The sequence below is a fragment of the Eptatretus burgeri genome, chromosome 1 (assembly GCF_056783735.1).
Source record: "Eptatretus burgeri isolate ZD-2024b chromosome 1, Ebu_testis_v1, whole genome shotgun sequence".
In the NCBI taxonomy this organism is placed as follows: domain Eukaryota; kingdom Metazoa; phylum Chordata; class Myxini; order Myxiniformes; family Myxinidae; genus Eptatretus; species Eptatretus burgeri.
Window position 1 is genome coordinate 107,407,276 of NC_140961.1, and position 21,269 is coordinate 107,428,544.

The 21,269-nt window shown below is 41.7% G+C and overlaps 1 protein-coding gene across 6 annotated transcripts in view; it reads right to left on the minus strand.

Annotated features, from left to right (window-relative positions):
• The window catches only part of LOC147035139 (myelin transcription factor 1-like protein), a 731,493-nt gene that overhangs the window by 139,065 nt on the left and 571,159 nt on the right, over window positions 1-21,269 (minus strand). The gene's annotated exons all lie outside the window — the stretch shown is intronic.

Genomic DNA, 21,269 nt, shown 5'->3' on the forward strand with positions numbered 1-21,269 from the left:
GTATAGCACACACATGAGATTTTTCGAATGTGCCATATTTTCTATCTTCTGGCATTTCCCACAAGCCATGGAATGTCCCTTCTTTTCTGTCATTTGCCACATGGTACGTTTATACTAATAAATGTCAATGTGTGTGTCAGTGTGTCTCCTCCATAACTATAAAACCATAAAACCTCGCAGCCTGAAACTTTGCATGCATTCCAAGAAAACTCCAATGAAGTGAAAGACTGAAAATTGGGAATTTGGGTTAATTAAAACCTACCGTTTGAAGATAATTAATGGCCTTATTTAATTATATCCTTCATCCAGCTATCCTCAGCCACCTCGCTGTTTGGGGTCTTAAGGTGTTTCCTTGGTAACCTCACTGGGGTCTGAAGCTGCCATGTTTTTTTGGCCTGCTCAACCATGCCTTGACTTGGAGCAGGCAGCAACGATTTCTTAACGACAAAGTGTTTTTTTTTCACTTTCCTTATTCATATCATCGAATGCCTGTTCATAATCACTACAAATGGCTGTATACATTGCTTTTGTAAGTGCTATAGTTCAAATGAGGAGTTTGGAGTGATTACATGCATTATATGATACGATTTTCCATGATCTATACTCACAGACTAGATAAAGTATATTATCAAAATATTATTTCGATTTTGAGGATCGGATATCGTCCAGACTAAATAAGTGTCGAAATCTGTTGTGTAATCTTAAAATTTTAAGAAATAATGAGTCTTATAACTAAGTCTATATACATGTTTACTTTAAACAAGCAAGGCTATGTTCCCTGCTCCTCCATATATACACAAGAAAATGTGAAATTTACAAACCATAAAACTTATCTTTTTCTCCTGTTTGGAGAATTATATTAAGTGAACAAAAAAAATGAGGAATGTGCCAAAATTAACCAGCTTCATTGAGCTATATGATTCAATGCACTCACTGTTTCACCTCATACCCTGTCCCCCAGAGGGAATGCAGATCCATAGCATCTGCCAGATCTGTGTCTCCATTTTTGGAGGTTTCACAGGTCAGGTCAGGTATGGGAGCATGTGCCAGAACAGCGCGTCGCTGCGTCCACTTTCCGCCGGTACTCCAGGGGCCTCCGTCTGGCCATCCCCCAGGCAGATGCCAGGCCCATCCCCATCTCCTTGAGATGATGGTCAACCTGCTGCAACCATGAGGCACGTGGTCGGCCCACTGGCCTCCTCCACTCATGAGACTCCCTCGCTGAGAGAATCTGGTGAGCAGGATCAGCGTCAGGAAAACGAGCCACATGTCCATACAGCCGCAGCTGACGCTCACGGACTATGCAGGTAACAAATCTCATCCGAGTCTCTCTCAGCAACCGCTCGTTGGACACAAAATCCGACCAGTGATAGCCAAGGATTCTCCGAAGAGACCTGGTACCAAAGGAATTAAGTCTCCGTCTCAGATCCTTGGTCAAAGTCCAAGTCTCGCACCCATAGAGCAAGACTGGAAATACCAAGGACCTGAAGACTCGGACTTCGTCCTCCCGCACAGGTACCGGCAGCGCCACACCCCATGATCCAGTGAATCCATGACTCCCCAGGCCCGACCCAGGGCGTCTATTGACCTCCGGCTCACAACCTGCGGAGACATGAATATCACTGCCAAGGTAAGTGAATCTATCCACGACCTCAACATCCTCACCACAAACAGACACAGACAGGACAGCAGCATCCAAGATGTCACCGAAAGCCTGGATCTTTGTTTTGACCCAAGAAATCCGTAATCCCAACGGCTCCGACTCCTCATTCAGCACCTCGAGGGCCCCCAAGAGGATGTCTAAAGTCTCCAAAAGATGACTGCATCATCTGCAAAATCAAGGTCCGAGATCTTGACATTGCCAAACGATGCACCGCAACTTGATCTCTCCGACATCCTCCCAAAAATCCAGTCCATACAAGTGCTGAAAAGTGTGGGGGCAAGTACACACCCCTGACGAACTCCAGTAACAACTGGAAATAAGTCAGAGATGGTACCACCACACTTCACAGCACTCTCAGTACCAGAGTAGAGTTCAGACATCAGATCGATCAGTTTTGGTGGCACCCCACGAAGACCAAGAATCCTCCAGAGGACATCCCGATTCACTGAATCGAGCCGCTTTACAGAGATCAACATGGGCTGCAAGCAGCCCTGCCGAAACTCTCGTCTGCGTTCGGTGAGGACACGAAGTGCAAGGATACGGTCAATCGTTGACCTCTTTGGTGTAAAAAGCCTGACTGCTCTGGACGCTGGTGCTCAAGCAGATGGTGGCGAACCCTATCAAGAATTATCCGAGCAAAGACCTTGCCCGGCACTGAGAGCAGCGTCACCCCTCGGTAGTTGTTGCAGTCTTGGCGATCACCCTTCCCTTTCCAGAGAGGGACAACAAGGCCCCTCTTCCAGTCAGTTGGGATGATGCCTGTGTTCCAGGCAGAGCACAAAACTGCATGCAACGACGCTTGAGTGCAGCATTTCCACCAGCCTTGGCGGTTCGGCATGGATGCCACAGATCCCTGGAGCTTTTGCCCCGTTTCAACTGGTTCACCGCAGCCCGTGTTTCCACAGCGATGGTGGACCACAGTTGATTCGAGGGTCAGCAACAGGGATTGTAACACCCTTGACGTCCAACTCGACAGCTGGGGGATCAGCCTGGTACAACCGCTCAAAGTAACCAGCCCAGCGGGCCTTCACTTCAGACTCCTCTGTCAAGAGCCTACCACTCTCTGCTCGAACTGCAGTGCTCCGAGGGATGGGCTTGGATGAACATGTGCGCGAATTCCCTGTAAGCGGGACGAGAATCACCTGTCCACAGGTGATGCTCTACCCCCTCACAGATTCCTCGCACATAGGCCTCCTTGTCCACCCTCAGTGCACGTACAGTTTTACGCCTCAGCTCCCTGAACAGCTCAGCTCTGCCATTCAGCCTGGCCCTGCGACTCTGGTCAATGGTATCCAGTGTCCCTTGAGAGACAAAATTCTTCTTTGCCCTGCGGTGAACTCCAAGGCATCCACCGGCAACATCAAGGACGGTGGTCTTGAAGGTGCTCCACAACTCTTCAGGACCCCCAAAGCACCCAGACCCCCCAAGTGTCCACTCAGCCTGTTCGCAAACTCCTCAGCTACTCTCTCATCCCTGAGCTTGGCAACATCCAGCCTAGGCTGGGATGGTACCATTCTCCAGGATTTAAGGTGCAGCTTTAGAGTTGCTACAACAAGCCTGTGGTCAGTATTGAGGAACTGAGCACTCCGGTAGACCCTGCAGTTCTGGATCATCCTCCAACGACCGTCAATGAGGACATGGTCAATCTCCTTTGCCACACCGCCAGCGTTGGAATACCAAGTCCAGCGATGAGCTTGCGGGCGCTGAAACCATGAACCAGCCACCCTAAGTCCATGACTTCTTGCAAAGTCAAGGAACTTAGTGCTATTCTGGTTCATAGTTCCTGACCCATGGGGACCAACACACACCTCATAACCATCCCTATCAGTTCCAGTCGATGCATTGAAATCCCCCAAGACTAGAAGTGTATCTCGTCTGGGGCACTGATCAACCACAGACTCGAGTGTGGCGTAGAATGCGTCCTTCACGGTAAGATCACTCACTCAGTCGGAGCATAAATAGAGACCAGGGAAATGACACCTAAGGAGTGACGAATCCTTAATCTCATAATACGCTCGTTGACCGGTGTTACCTCAATTATCATTGGGGTCAGCTTATTGGACACAGCTACAGCAACTCCTTGGGTATGGTAACCATCAGAGCGACCAGACCAATAGTAGATGTAACCACCCACCATTATCTCGCCGCAATCCGGTCTCCGAACCTCAGAGAGAGCTGCAATCCCGATGTCCAAACGCTTGAGCTCAGATGATAACAGAGACAGGTGATCATCCTCTCTTAGGGATAGGACATTCCAGGCACCCACCCGAAGGGACCGCCTCAGGTTAACCCAAGGAGACCGCCGTCTGGTGGACGACACCTCAACACCACTCCGACACACTCTCCCGCAATCTGACCCAGGGATGTTACCCCGTGGTTTCCCTCCTATCAAAGATTGGGGGTCCCGAAGGCTTTGCCCCAATCCCATCATCCGGTGAGCTGCCCTGCGAAGGGAAGCTGCACAGGAGGTACTCCCACGGAGTGGGTTTTCAGATTTTTTTGCGTTTTTGCGTTTTGCGGAATGAAGCGTTTTACGGTGGCTGGAGTGCAAATCCTGCCACCAACCTCCTAATAAGAAGTAACCCAACTGCAGGAGGACGTCCGCAGACACAGTTGGGCACTAGATATGGATGGCCGTTGGCTCACAAGGAGCTCCTCCGCCCTTTGAGGTTTCACAAAGTGCTCTAAAGGGAATCAATGCAAATCTAGTTTAAAATGGACATTAAAAAAAGTTGTAACGTTTGTGTGGACCCCAAACCGATGTACAATGTGATGGGTACACAGAAAAGCAAGCAAGATGGCGGATTATCTGCAATGTTTATTTCATGGGTGATTAAACCTCACGATGTCTTCTGGGTTGTTCTGCATTAAGTTGCAACTCCTTTGTGCATAAAGTCATTATTTGAACGAATTCATTTTATTTCATCAACTGTTGCATGTGTGCTGAAGACCGGCTTTAACGTTAAAGGGATCCTATATGATATGCAGCGACAGCCTGGCCAACGATTCATCAACAAACATTTAATTGGAGTGCTTGTGTGAGTGCAGAATGAGGTAGAGAGAGAGAGAGAGAGAGAGAGAGAGAGAGAGAGAGAGAGAGAGAGAGAGAGAGAGAGAGAGAGAGAGAGAGAGAGACAGAGACAGAGACAGAGACAGAGACAGAGACAGAGACAGAGACAGAGACAGAGACAGAGAGAGAGAGAGAGCAACAGAGAGAGAGAGCAACAGAGAGAGAGAGAGCAACAGAGAGAGAGAGAGCAACAGAGAGAGAGAGAGAGCAACAGAGAGAGAGAGAGAGCAACAGAGAGAGAGAGCAACAGAGAGAGAGAGAGAGAGAGAGAGAGAGAGAGAGAGAGAGAGAGAGAGAGAGAGAGAGAGAGAGAGAGAGAGAGAGAGAGAGAGCAGATGTAGGGTGAGACGGGGGAGGGGAGGCAGAAAGGATGAAGAAGGGGTAGGTGGGGAGAGCGACAACTCACCAAACGTTGCTATTCACTGTGGGAGGGAGGGTTGCATGAGAGAGAGAGAGTGAGAGACACACACACAGGCAGAGACAGCGATAGAGCAGCAGAAATGTGGCAGGAGAGTGCTTCATTTTATTAGGAGGGGGAATGAGGAGGGGACAGAGTAAGAGAGAAGGGTAGGGGAAGGAGAAAAAAAACAGACATGTGAGAGGTGGATGTGGGGTTAGCAAAGAGATTGATGTGACGCTTAATGACCGAACCTGAAAAAAAAAACATGTCAGAACAGCTGTACACCCAATAACACAACAGAGATTGCAAAGTAATCTGCTGGCATATCTGCAAAAACTTTGACTATTCAGTTCCAGGAAATTTGTTGGAACATGAACCAAAAGTAGTCACTGAAAACATGGAAGTACCGCTCACGTATGGCCTAATGATCCCCTCAGGTGAGAACATGGAAAACAAAGCATTGTGTCCAGATATAATACTTTGGTGCAAAAAAGCAGAAGAAGGCTTTGCCAATTGAGGTGTTAATACCAGTGATGTTGGACTAATGATGCAGAAATCAAGAAAATGACCAAACACCAATGCCTCAAACATGAAGTGTAAAGATCCTGGAAGCTGAATAATGCCAAAGCTGTACCAGTGATGACGAAGAACCTCACGGGAATGATGATGAAGAACATCACAGAGATATTAAAAACCATCCCTGGGAATATTATTACAAAAAAAATCTACAGTTTGAACCCATCCTGGGCTCAGTAACGATCCTGAAGAGAGCCCTCGGCACAAAACGTTGAGAACAGAAAACTTCACAGCTTGGTCCATGAATCATGACCCCTCCCCCCCCCAAAAAAGGTGGATACTTTGAACCTGCCCTGAGAGGACTCCATCACACATTCTGAAACCCCACCTGGGGAGACCTGGGAGGGATATAAAGGTTAATTCTAATGGAAAGGTAGACACACCCACACACTTTGCGACCTGGCAAATTTCACCTCCTGAAACCTACCCACATGTGGAGATAGCAGGCAATAACTTGTACGTATGTCTATACACACACACACACACACACACACACACACACACACACACACACACACACACACACACACACACACACACACACACACACACACGTTGCTTTTTATTAGTATAGATAGCTGTCAGGAATGCCAAGTAAAATGTCAAGAAGGCAGTATTCGCTCCTCAGTGAATGATTAAAGGATTGTTTTCCGTTCCTGTACCAATTTGGAGTGGCACTCACCTGACCTTGTGGGACAAAACGATTAGATTTCATCCAAGAGGGAATGTCATTCTTTTGGCAGACAAAACCCCCATCCATATTGTCGAATGAGCTAAGATTTGATAAACGCTCCAGGGAGGTGGACATGAACAAGTGGAAAGAAGGAAAAGGCAATCAGCATTGTGGGTGATGATTTCCCGGCCTATCATGTAGTCATACTAATTTATGTACCAATTAAAGTAGTATAAATGAAGCAATTTCAAAAACAAAATAGAAACTTCAGGCAGATTTAAGCCTTTGCCATATGTGTGGCCTTAAAATTACTACCTTATTTGCTAACTTCATGTAATTTGTTGTTTCCTCGATTTGTTTTTACAGTACAGTGTTATGATTGTGAAGGAATCCAATGCCTGTTACTTTCCCACTCAGCATATTTTCTCTGTGCTGTAATGGCTTTACTGTCTAATGCTATAAGCTTGTTGATACCATACTCACCGGTATATTTTTCAGCAGTGAAGCTGCTTCAATATTTGGGTATGTCCTTCCTTCCATCTGTCTTTCCATCCATCCATAAAAACGAAGAAGAACCTAATTCTCCAGTGTTCTTAAGGGTAATTCTAATGGATTCTAAAGGGTAATTGTAATGCATTCTAGAGGGTTATTGTAATGGATTCTAAATGGTAATTCTGAAGGGTTTAAAAGGGAAATTCTGAAGTGTTCTAAAGGGTAATTCTAAAGGGTTCTAAGGGGCAATTCTGAGGGGTTCTAAGGGGTAATTCAAAAGGGTTCTAAGGGGTAATTCTAACGGTTCTAAGGGGTAATTATCAAGGGTTCTTAGGGGTAATTCTGAAAGGTTCAAAAGGGTTCTCAAGGGAAATTCTGAAGGGTTCTAAGGGGATATTCTAAAGGGATCTAATGGGTAATTCTAAATGGTTCTAAGGGGATATTCTAAAGGGCTCGAAGGGGCAATCCTGAACGGTTCTGAGGGGATATTCTAAAGGATTCTAAGGGGTAATTCGAAAGGGCTCTAAAGAGTAATTCTAAAGGGTTCTAAGGGGTAATTCTAAACGGTTCTAAGGAGTAATCCTAAGGGGTTCTAAGGAGTAATTCTAAAGGGTTCGAAGGGGTGATTCTAAAGGGTTTGAAGGGGATATTCTGAAGAGTTCTAAGGGGATATTCTAAAGGGTTCTAAGGGGTAATTCTGAACGGTTCTAAAGGGTAATTCTAAAGGGTTCTAAGGGGCAATTCTGAAGGGTTCTAAGGGGATATTCTAAAGGGTTCTTCAGGGCAATTCTAAAGGGTTCTAAGGGGATATTCCAAAGGGTTCTTAGGGGCAATTCTGAAGGGTTCTTAGAGGTAATTCTAAAGGGTTCTAAGCGGCAATTCTGAACGGTTCAAAGTGGATATTCTAAAGGGTTCTTAGGGGCAATTCTGAAGGGTTCTAAGGGGATATTCCAAAGGGTTCTTAGGGGCAATTCTGAAGGGTTCTTAAAGGTAATTCTAAAGGGTTCTAAGCGGCAATTCTGAAGGGTTCAAAGTGGATATTCTAAAGGGTTCTTAGGGGCAATTCTGAAGGGTTCTAAGGGAATATTCCAAAGGGTTCTAATGGGCAATACTCAAGTGTTCTAAGGGGTAATTTTGAAGGGTTTTAAAGGGTAATTCTAAAGGGTTTTAAGGGGCAATTCTGAAGGGTTCTAAGGGGATATTCTAAAGGGTTCTAAGGGGTATTTCTAAAGGGTTCTATGGGGTAATTCTAAAGGGTTCCAAAAGGTAATTCTAAAGGGTTCCAAGTGGGTAATTCTGAAGGGTTCTAAGGGGATATTCTAAAGGGTTCTGAGGGGTAATTATAAAGGGTTCTAAATGTAAATTCTAAACGGTAATTCTTAAAGGTTCTAAAGGACAATTCTAAAGGGTTTTAAAGGTTAATTTTAATGGGTTTCATTTGTTTCGAGGCTTTGCCTATTTAACGTCGAAAATGCCAAACTGAGCCACTTCCTTTGGACACGGGTTTGATTTTTAATTTCATAAAAGGAAAGCTCTCAGTGCAGCACACCAACTCAGTTAATCTGGTACAATGAAGCTGATCTGTTGCATACCTCGATCAATGTTCTGATTGCCTTATGAAAGTGTGAGATCTCGGCTTCTTTGGTAACTATTTCTTCCTCTCCATAGTCTTATTTTTTTTCTTTTTGTTCTTTTTTTTTTACTAGAAAGACCATAACCAATATAATGGATATTCATTTCATTTTTTTTTGGGGGAGGGTGGATGAATGCACTTTATAAGAAAAAGGCATTGCTGCTAGTTATAAACAAGATATTTCACAACCTTTTATTTGTCCAAACCATTTGAATTTTTTTGTTTTATCTGTAAGGTTTTCATGCTTTTGCCTGGCTCGTTATATTGCAAGCAATGTTCTTCCTGTCGTTTGAAGGCAATGAAAGCCTGCTGGTGATATCTTCATCAATGTCAATGTCATGTTTTCGAGAAATACCACTGGTGTTACTTTTTTGTCACCACAGTGAAGGCTCATGGAAGAGCTGTGAATTTGAATTAATGTGATTGTGAAATTTTATACAAAGGGCTGTGAAAAATAATGACAACACAAAATTGATGAGCTACAAACTTGCAGTAGCACATTCAAAAAGGCAATATAATAAATTTTTTGTCGAACCGTCATATTTACCATGTTCCTCGATTCGTGAAAACTTATGATTTCCTTAACACTAATTATGATGGCCTTTTCTATTTGTTGTAAAACATTGAAACAAAGGTTTTATAAACACAAATTATGACTATTATTATTAATATTCGAGGCCCATACACTTTAGAGAGTTCTGATGCATATCACAAGTGAAGAAACGTATCTCGGGTCGAACACAACCTGGACGGGATGCCACTCCTAAGCAGGATACTCGAGTGAAGATGCAGGAATTGGTAATTTGTTTAGGGTTCTGGCATTAACTTGCCAGCACGTTGAACTTTATGGTCCACTCCACCAACAAGCAGTGCTGGCAAGTGGTTGATGTGATTGTTTATAGATCTCTGATCCTTCCAATGGATGGTACACAAATTGATGATTCACCCTTCATGTGAAACTCCAGGGTGAAAGTTTATTGCTGGGCCGACATTTGAACCCATACAACACAGCACAGAGGCAAGTGTTTTTTTTTTTCTTTCAAACAGTTTTGTACTATTGGATAAAAATGTCGTTATATTTTAAGGCCTGTGTTGCATTGCAATATTATATGAGCTTTTTTGACCTTTATTAATTTGTTTGCGTTGATTAATAGGACATTAACAGACTTGACCATCTCATAAAAGGAAGAAAAGTCTTGAAAACATCCACCACCACATATTATACTGCTTTCTCCAATGTTAAGGATGATCGACAGGAGGAATGGAATTTTTTTTTTTTTTTTACACATTGCTTCTTGGCCTTTCTTCAGTAGACAAATATAATATATAAAGCTGAGTTTGTGTCTCTGGGTGGGTGGATGTGTGTGTGTGTGTGTGTGTGTGTGTGTGTGTATGATAAGCACCGCCCATTCTACAGGCCACGCCTTCCCCTCTATCCCCAGCATCACAAGCACTACCCATTAGCCAGGCCACTCCTTTACCTCCAGCTGTCCAGAAATTGCCACCATCTTTTTCGCTCTGCATTGCTCTGATTGTTTATAGACCTCTGATGTAAATTTGAAGACTGAACAACGTGTCTTTTATCATTAAATGAAGAGACTGTTTTGAGGAAACAAAGGTACATTTTGATTAAAACTCAAACGAGGTAATGTATGTTTTGTCCATAGTGATCATGGCAGCGGTCTAATATACACCGCCAAATGAAGGTACATTCATTCTGAAATGCAGAGAAAAGGAAAGTGATATTTCATTCAAAGAAAACCTTTTGGTTTTCACCTGACTTTTCAAGGCAAATAAACAAACTTATGGACATGTAATATTATGTGAAGTAAATAAACATTAAAATCGGCTTCGTCGAGAAATACCTGGTCCGTAATTAATTAGTCGGGAGGCCGGGGAAATTCCTGATAAATATTTAGTATGTAAATGGACACTTTAAAGAAGTTATGTACACGCATACTTTAAAGTTGCATGAAATGTACACGTCCACTTTTGTACACTCAACATCACCTCTGAATTTACTTATTTTAAAACTCAACAATGTACGTTTTCATTACAACGAAAATAGTCTTGATTAATATTTGAAGTCTTCAATTAAATTTTTTCCCCTTTTGTTTGCGTTTTGCATGTACTGTATGATGGTGAGATGTCTAGGGTGTGTTCATTCATCAAGCAGCTAGCTAGCGCTTGCCAAGCCAGCCGTTCCTTATCAATGGTTTCTCATGGAGTGCTTGCTTGAGTGCTTAAGCCACTTGGCGAGTGCCCTAAAATAAACTTGGTAACTGAACACACCCCAGATTAATTACATGTTGATGAGGATAAACATCGATAGCATCACATCTTTCAGCTATATCAATGAAGTCGGCCCTCCAGGGGTGGGGTGGGAGGATGCAGGTGAAGGGGTGGCATAGGAAGAGGGACCCAACATTGCCCAGCAATGTCTGGTACCCCTGCTAGTCTTTTATAAAATAAAGTGCTCTCGGCTATAATTGAGAATTTTTACATAACCAAACCTCAAACTGAAATAATTTTGAACTAAACCTAAAACAATGAACATTAAAGAAAAACCACGTTTCATAAACAATTCGTCAACTTTATTATTATAATTTCAAACTAATATCACAATGAGTCACCATTTACCCAAATCCAACTTTTTACATGATATGCCATATTTTGGACAAGATGCTTGCTGGTTGATGTCGCTGGAATCTAAATCAACTCAGTCATTGATAATAATCAATTCAAATCAGAGCTACTCATAGTCGACAAGACCTTTGTTCATATCTTAATGGAACACTGCTCTCAGTCAGCTATGGGCTGGAGCTCCAGCATTACATCTGTCTCCTGGATTCTGTGGAATCTTAAACTCTTAGATAAATTGGAATCTTTCATGATGAGGCTAAAGTACAAGATCTGTTGCGCCACATCACAGGCAGGTCATTGGTGTCTGTTTTCGACCATCTATTTTCTAATATTGCTTCCTCTGTTTTCTCAGTCCGCCAACCCTTCCGGACAACCTCAAGATGCATGTGTTCTTCCTATAACCCCTACCTGGTTAAACGTCAAAAATTTCAGGCTGACTGCTAATCTCAACTCTTTTACTTATCACTTCTCCCATCTATGGAACCATATTCCAGAAGGTTTTCTGTCTCACTCTTCCCTCCAGGACTTCAAGCCAGCAATGCACCACCATCTTATCATCCCCAATTCTGACTCGTGTTCCTTATTATCCCTATTAACCTTAACCCAACCATCTTACTTGCTATTTTCAGTGTTTTTTTCCCTTTTATTCTGTTTGTTGATTACCTCGATGAAACTTGGTGACTGATAAATCTTCTGTTTTTTAAAATTTGTTTAAAGTTTAATAAATCTTCTGACTCATTGCACTTCCATGATCCTTGCTCTTGTAAAACAAAAATAAAAAAGTACAGATATTTCGGTAGATCATGATGATGATCATGATTCAAGTTCATCTTAAAAAAGGTAAATTCGATTATGAACCTGGGATTGTAGTTGCCTTGAAGATGCTCAAAGTATTAATCCTTTAAACTACTGGCCAGTCAGCCTTCTTCCCATCATTAGAATAGTTTGAGTGAATAAACAAAGTTAGCCTGGAATGTTGAATATTCTCAAACTTTTCGAATGCAAGTTTATTATTTTGGTTTATGCCTTGGCCACAACTCTTGACATGTTACTCCTATCAACAAAGAATATATGGATGTCCTGAATACTAAGTAGAGATAAGGACAGTCTTGTTATGTATTTCACAACATTTTGACACTCAACACAGCTCACTAAGCTAACTGCATGCAGGATCTTCCCCTGACTGGTTAGGGAGGTTTTAATCTATGCTCACACACAGCATATTGTGCATGATGGTGTACCCTTTCCCACTTTTCCCAATGAGCCTTGTCCCCATTGTCTATCTGCAACTTTCTCTCCTCACAGTTATCCTGTTTATCTGTACGGCCCTTCTCCACGTGTCTCTCTCTGCCCTATCGTTGGTCCAATGACCATCTGCCTGCTGTGTTCCAGCTCTTTTACAAGCCTTAACCTCTGAATAAAAAAGATCACTATCATGCTCCTTAAACAACTGATGGATACATTTTGCATCTTGAATAACTACATTGTCACCTTGAAAGCAACCACTGTCATCAAGATTCAAGGTTAGTCGTGTCTCGTGTACTTGATCTGTAATGAAGCTTGAGTAAGCAATGTTATTCGTATTTGATATTTTACACTGATCAGGGAGCCAGCAGCTTTTAAGAAGAAGGCCCCACTCAGGAAAGCCTCAAATATCAGTCTGGACAGTTGCAACACAAGGGCAATTATTTGCAATGTTAACGCTTTACCACATGCATGTCAAAAATCTGATTCACGACTCATGAAATCTCATAAATGCCTTTTTCGAAGAAAAAACTCACACAATTTCTCATAAGATCTAATACATAGTAAATCTGTCGAGAATCTCAAAAGATCTTACGAGAAACTTAATTTGGCATGGTTGAGACATCAATTACACAAAATGTCTGCACAATTCATCAGCACAGCACAAAATTCTTGTTAATTTTCAAAATGAAGGCTTTTCAAATGATCTTCAGTTCATTGAAAAATTCATAGCATTTTTGTGGGTGTATTTAGTACTTGCTATTCTTGAAATGTTTCCTTCGACAAGTTATTTTTATTTTTTGTATAGATAGTCAAGGCTCGTAGAAGAGCGAGAACACTGAATGGATTAGGACGCAACAGACAAAAAGAGACTGTAGAGAGAGGGTGGGGGGGGGGGAGACAACAACAGCGGAGTCGAAGGACAAAATAGAGGGAGACTTGGACAAACAATAGGTGTGGGAAGAAATGAGAGGTGGGGGTCGACGCTTGGGGTGGAAAAAATACAATGTAGTGATGCATTGTATAATAGTTTACTACTACTATTCCGTTAATTGTCCCGATTATTCAAGCACAGTGGGGTGGGCTGGGGAAGGTTTTTGGCTGAAGACTTTCACAAACCAGATGGCTAGGACTGACATGCGACTGAAGATGGCAGGAATTTGGAAGGTTTTATGTGATAACAAAAATTTCAAAGCCCTCAGGGTTCAGGGTAGAATGGTGGGGGGCAAATTTCTCTCTGAAAATGTGTATTATATAGGATTGCTCTCTTGCATGAGATGGTATTCCAACTCATAATAAAATAACCCAAACCATTGCATGAAAACCACAGACATCACAAAAGTAGAGGAATTATAATTAGTCAAACAAACCTACAAAAAACTGTTTGTAGGTTTGTTTGACTTCTATGCACTCCTGAACCATTAGGTGAAATGTGGTGACAACTGCTGGTTGTACTGAGTGGGTACACAGGCCAGTTTTACGAAGTAAAATAATAATAATAATAAATCATACTCCCAAGGGTTTCGGGTGGGGAGAGTGTTTCGATTTTCTGTCGGTAAATATGTATCCTACAGCACCACCTGGTGGAAGTCGCCATATACATCATAAAAATGTGGGAACTTTGCTCGTGTATTATAATTTACGAGCAGAGTACCCGCCCTATGGGCGATCTTGTTCCAAGCAAGCAATACATTCTTCGAACACATACCTTTATTTGAGTGGTGTATAGGCAACTGACAGCTGCCTCAATCACTCCCGGAAAAAGAAATAATCCGGGTTACATCCAAGAAGCAAAAATACACCTCCTGCTTATAATTCAAAACACCTCACTGCACTGGAAAATGTTGGAACAGGAATCGTGCACGGTAAATGGTGGAGCCTTGTAATACCCTCCCCCACCTGGAGGTGGTGCTACAAAATACACATTTATGTGGAGAATTTGCTTCCCCTCCACCTCCCACCCCCAAGACCACTGGCAAAGATAAAAACACCACTTTACATTAATTTGTGTCGTGCTGATCCTATTTACAAGTATGAATGTAATAACCAAGAACTGTCAGAGGAGTAGTGCCACAAACATACAAACACACACTGGTCCGTGAATTATAGTAACGACTAGACGACCCGTGAACCTGTTGGGTTCCAGTTGTGACAGCGGTTGATTAAAAATCATTTCAAAAAAAAAAAAAAAGATAGCTCCAGCAAACTGTACCACTGAGGTTGTTTGCATTGATCAAATACTCCCGAAGAGGACTTGACTGAATCTGGAATTTATTTTTTAATAATTTTTTTTCCTTGTCCGATTTGAACGAAATGATATTGTGCATTAATGTGAAAAAAACGGAGAAAAGAAAGTCAAATAAATTATTGTGCGTAATCTTCTAAACACAATTGTATTTATTAATGAACATGGAAGTATTAGATAAAAATGGCCATGTTTAATATATGCTTGAAAAATAAATCGTTCTTTGTCTATACGAAATGTTTGAGATTTTTTAATAAATCATTTCAAAAAAAAAAGATAGCTCCAGCGAACTGTACCACTGAGGTTGTTTGCATTGATCAAATTCTCCCAAAGAGTACCTGACTGAATCGGGAATTGATTTTTTCAGAATTTTTGGCTGCCAGATTTGAACGAAACTTGATCCTGCACACCGCAGGAGAATGGTGAGTAAGGTGGCCCGAAATTTTTTGCGCTATCGTGCACCGTTTTGGCTGTATTTCGGGAACATACATACATACATACATACATACATACATACAAGATGAGAGTTTTAGTAATATATATAGATGATCAGCATTATTTGATTCAACATTGAAGTGCGAAGTAAATAGGAGTCTCTTCACTGAAGCATCTACATCGTGAACAAGGTAGGTTTATAAGGGTATAACTGAGCTATACTGGGACAGGAGTATTTTCTTCTCATGAAATAGAGGAAAAATTGATGTGGGAAGGGTTCATAGTCGAAAGTCTCACGATGCAGTGAAAAGAGTATATTAAATGCATAGATGGAGGGAGGGGGAGACAAAGCTGTTCAAGGTACAGCGAACAGATAATGAGCTAACTCGAGAGTTCGTGCACCATGATACCTCGCACAGTGTTACTTTAATTTCAATAAAATAACGATTCCAACGATCACTACAAAAAAAAAATCTGGAAGTTTAGTGCTATTGAAGTAGTCCAGAAGCAGTCCCAAAAGCCATGCTTATACACCACCCCGTTGAACCTTTATTTAAAATGATGTACATACTGCAAAACTGGAGGTTATTGGAAGTATTATTTGAGACGTGTTGTGGACTTCAGTCTTTAAGCATATAATTAAATTTAAATGTAACAGAAATTGTAAAAGTTGTATCAATAAATGAATTCCGGGTTTCATGCCCCTTTTCTGTTGTGTCTGTTATTGCATCACCTTATCTCACATGTTACATTCGTTGTATATGCCTGTTGTTTGTGTCTTTTATAATGTCTTTAAAATAGTAACTTTCCTGTTTGGAATGATTTTCAATTTTGTTTGACTGCCAGGGAGGAAGACAGAGTCAAAATATAATCTCATTCATCTCTGCGCATGTGCGATCGGGATGAACACTGAGCCAAGGAATGGTAAAACGACAGAAGTGTCTTCTGATTCATGTTCTGCTTAATTTTCAAATTATACCATTGGATTTAAATAAGTTGTTCCTCGATCATAGATTGATGAACATAAACTGATAAGATGGACAGACAGACGAATGCATGGGCAGACATGAACCAATTGCTTAACCCCACTTTTCTTTGAGCAGGGTAATAACCTAGTGACTGTCCAATGATGGTTGTTTATCGACTCGATGGTCATGTCTTGAGAGATGATTCCTCGGACATGATGTACTTGGTGGACAGTGGTGGGAAAATCAAGGATTATGGGACTCACAAATACAGGAAATCCAACTTGATTTTGACCCTGGTGGATGATCAAAGTCCCTCCCACATTCATAGAAATGAAAAATGAGAATATTTGGAGTGGTGAAGGTTTCCTCAAGCAGGGGAATGAAGAAGCAATGACCCACTCTCAAGAATGTAGACCGGAGCAATGACCAGTGTGGAGCAATTCGGTGTAAATGACCTAATGTAGCAATAACCCACGTTCACGAATGTCGACCGGAGCAATTCAACCACCAATTATTTTTGAGGTCAATGTTGGCCAAAAGGACGACATAGGCCAGATTTCTAAAATTGTCAATTTTCATCCAACTTACTTGAAATTTGAATAGAAGTTGCATATTTAGTCATTTAATTCAACCACCAATTGTTTTTGAGGTGAATTTTTTTTTTTTTTTTTTTTTTTTTTTTGTATACCTTGGTCGAGGCTCGTATGAGAGCTAACACACAACTCACAGCAAGGAGGCATGAGACAAGAGGGGCGGGAGTGGAAGGGACAAATCATTGGGGAACAGACACAGGTGAACTGTGGAAGGGAGAGGGATGGGGATGGGACGGGGAACATGGCGAGGAGAAGATGGACATTACAGGGACTTTCAGGAAGGAAAGCAGGAGAATTGAAGGAAGTGGGCTTGGGTGGATTATCGGGGGTAGAAAAGATCGAGGATTTGGATGGGGGAAGATAAGAGGTGGTGGTGAACAGCTGTTTTGAAAGCCTGGAGGGAAGAATGGGAAAGAATAGAGTGAGGAAGTTTATTCCAAAGGCGGGAAAAAAGAGGAATGAAAGAGTGAAGATGAGCAGTGATTCGTGATTTTGGTAGTTTTACCAGAAGGGGGTTGTTGGCGGACCTTGAGCGCCCTGTGGAAATGTGGTTGGGACAAATCGCAGAGAGAGCAGGGGGGGCAAGGCTGGAGAGGAGTCGGTAGAAGACAGAAAGACCACCGACCAACCTGCGGTGATTGAGTGAGAGGCCCAAAGACTCAGCTTCATTGCGGGAGATGCCAATGATCTTAAAAGCCCTGGTTTCGACAGCGTGAAGTCGAGAAAGGTGGGAGGCAGGAGCACCAGCCCAGAGGGGAGAGCAGTACTCCATCAGGCTACGGACAAAAGCTTTGTAAGTGGTCAGGAGCTCAAGAGGGCCGAGGTTTTATGGATGTTGCAAGTGTTGTGCTTTGCATGACGTCGTCTTCTTGTTTGTTGCTTGCAAAATCGAGATTTTTCAAGTACATTGGTCAGTCGATTTTGTTATTCTGTCTGTCTGTCTGTCTGTCTGTTCAATCACCTCCAGGTCACAAATTAAAACTGATCTTCATGAAACTTCACCAAGTTGTCGAGGTTGTCTCAACTGAGAAGCCTATTGATTTTTAGGTCAAAGGTCATCTTGAGGTCAAATTTCTAAAATCGCCATTTTTTTTCATCCAATTGACTTGAAATTTGAACAAGATTTGCACATTGCAGCACTGAATTGGGAAACCAACTATTTTTGAGGTCAAAGGGCAAAGGTCATCTTTAGGTCACATTTCTAAAATCGTCATTTTTCATCCGATTGACTTGAAAATTAAACAGCGATTTCATAGTGCATCACTGAACTGGGAAACCAACTATCTTTGGGATCATAAGGTCAAAGGTCAACTCAAGGTCACGCTTCTAAAATCATCAATTTTCAACTGCAAAATCATCAATTTACATCCTATTAACTGGAAAGCTGAACAAATATTTGCATAGTGCATCACTAAATTGGGAAACTTACTATTTTTGAGATCAAAGGTCAGCTCAAGGTCAAACTCCTAAAATCATCAATTTTCATCTGATTAACCTGAAAATTAAGCAGCAATTGCATAGTGCATCACTGAATTTGGAAACCAACTATTTTTGAGGTCAAAAGGTCAAAGGTAAACTCAAGGTCAAACTTCTAAAATCAATTTCAATCTGAAAAATAATCAATTTTCATCTGATTGACCAAAGCTTTGATTAAGATTGGCAATTTTAATCTTAATGAAATGGATAATTTGATGTATCCATGGCAACTTTTGGAGAGGGGGTGGATTTTGCAAGTATCGTGCTCTGCATGACATCTTTTTTTTGTTTGTTTGTTTGTGTGCAGGATATCTTAAGAAGTTGTGGACGGATCCCGATGAAATTTGATGGACAGGTTGGGTGTGTGACGAGGACAAACTGATTTTGGTGATTTTGGTGAAGATCTGAATCCGGATGTGGATACGATATTAATTTAATTTTTTAAGTGATTCTTGACAATTGATAGGGCCAAAAATGATGTAGTACTGTATAGCATGATATTTCAAAAATGTAATGGGCCTGATATATTCTCGTGGATAAGGCATTATGTGGTAGAGGTACATGGCATTCCATGGGAAGCTCTCCCGAGTGCCCTTCTAGTTGATTCATATGTTTGAGTGTGCAGATGTTTCTTTTCACGACTTTCCATTTGTTCTCATTCTGCAGCATAGATTATTATTTTGTCAAATCACATGACAAATTTAATTTGCCTTACTAGTTCAAGAAAATGCTGAATCCATTTGGGTGTACAGACACAAAGCTGACACCGGATATCATACCTATTTATGTCATACTGTATTTTCTGCTGTGCCTGGATGTTGGTGGGGCCGGGGTGGGGGGTTCACAAGACAAGGAAAAAGGAAGATATATGTTAACAATGTAACAGAATATTGAAATGAAAATGATATGGAGATTTAAACCTGTCAACTTCATCCATGTTATCATTAGAGGAACGGAAACGATAGAAACTTTGACACATTGACTGAATGCCAATCAAAGAAGCTTCTCTGCAAAGGAACTGCAAAATAGTAGTTGTTGAAGGGTCAGGGGGATTTTCAAGAGAGGTCTCAAAGTAAAACTTTTATAAAGAAGGACACCTTGATAATCAGATGTGACAATCTGCCAAGTTCTTTCAAACAAACTGTTTATGCAGTTAGAATATTTAGATTATGATTGAGTCTCTTCTCGCCAACTAATGCTAAACACATGTTAACATCTGTGTTACTTGGATTGTAAGCACAGCAATGCCCATCTGTAAAGGGGATAAGCTACAATCATTGTCATGTAGTCCGTACCTTTTATAAAGCACCATTTTCAAAATGGGTACTACACATCATAAATAATTTGGGTTAACACGTCAAATAGTATCAAATTCCATGTTCAGATTGAGCATCAGAGGATGACTACAGCACACTTTGCCCCATGAGGACTCTGGCTGGTATAAAACCGAATCCTGCTATGCATGGCTCAGATTATGTTGTGCACGGCAGGGATAAAGAAACGAACAATAGGGAGGTGAGTGAGGAAGGGGATCAAAGGGACTGGGGGGGGAGGGGAAATGATGGAAACAAGACAATATCCTGTAGTACACATGCAACGGTAAATCAGCACAGCTCAGCCGGCACAGTTCACTTTGTGGTGTAAAAAGGGCAACGTGATGCCATTATGCTCATGAAAGGATAGCTTTCAATAGGAGATCATAACGACTCGAATAGGATAGCATTGCCATATTTTGTCAAAATAATGTACAAGTTCAACATGTGTAAGTGCAATAGTTTCAGACATGTGGAGGCAAAACCATCATGATGTTCACAATATACAGTCTCCGCTCCATGAGTATACTTCGGCAGGAAAACGAAACTGTCAAAAAATCAATCGGACTTTTAAATCTCCACACACACACTGGCAGTGCTTTTGTCGTAAATAGCAAAGTCCCTTTGTTAGCAGGTGCTTTCGGGTGGAAAAAAGACAATTTTGTGTGATTATTCACAACATATTCTGTCATCCAAAAACCAATGAAATGAGTCAGAGGAATAGGACGTTTCATGACGTGGGTATGTCTGTATATAGCAGCCTTTGGACAAGGCATTTGAAAAGATATTACTGAGCATGTGCATTGTGCAAGCAGATGCTGAAAACATCTGAGTCTATAGTCTAACTTGGGAAACAATTACTTTACACTCTTGTCTCACCTTTCGCAGCCAACCAAGGACCAGATGACCTGACAAGGAAATAATAATGACAATAATTGTTGCCCTTCTTCATGGAAGATGACCGTGCACATGTGACTTGTGAATACTGGATGTGTGAATTTATTTATACTGTCGCAGCTGCTGCTCAGCCAACAACCACACTGAGATAGCAAGCAGTGTTACCTGGTGTCAAGGAATATCTGGGAAAACCATACCTCCTGACATTTGTAGTTTATGGTTGGAATTTTTCATTTGTTCAGTGTGCTAATGATACCCCATCTGATCTTTGCCGATAACATCCTCCAGCTAATACTAACAGAGTGGACAACTGGCTTCATGCATATCTGAGGGACGGCGCATTTTGTGATGCAACACCGTGCCTGTGAAACACTAATCCGTCAGCTTGTAGGTAGGTGCGTTTGGAATCTAACTCAGAATGTACAGCTCAAAGGCTCAGTGCACTTGTGCACGACCTATAATATTGGAATGAGAAGGAAATAATACTTTGATGGCGAGCTAGCAAACATCATTCTCTCATTGGTTGGTGCTGAGACATATCATCCACTGGATTGATGATGTGAGGGATGAACTGGTTCAAGGATGTTTTTCCTTTGGGCTTTCGTAAAGTCGTCAGTAATGTAGATAAATTTTAATTTTTTTGTCAAACAATGACAGGAGGCATGGTTTTCATGATTTCACACACACGTGATCCCACCGAATCAGTGCGGACCACAGAAGTAAGGATGTAAAGGCAAACAAGTCTGGAGACGGCTATGGTTCACGAGCAATGTACACGGTTCGCCTTTTATATTTTTCGACCTTCGAGGGGATGCCACGGGCAAACTGGGGGGAAATCGGGAAAAACGTAAATGATGAAAGTTGTAGTAATCGAGGAACACTACAAATCGACCACAAATTGCGAAATCCTAAACGTAGTTTGCCTTTTTTATTTTTTTATGGTGGGA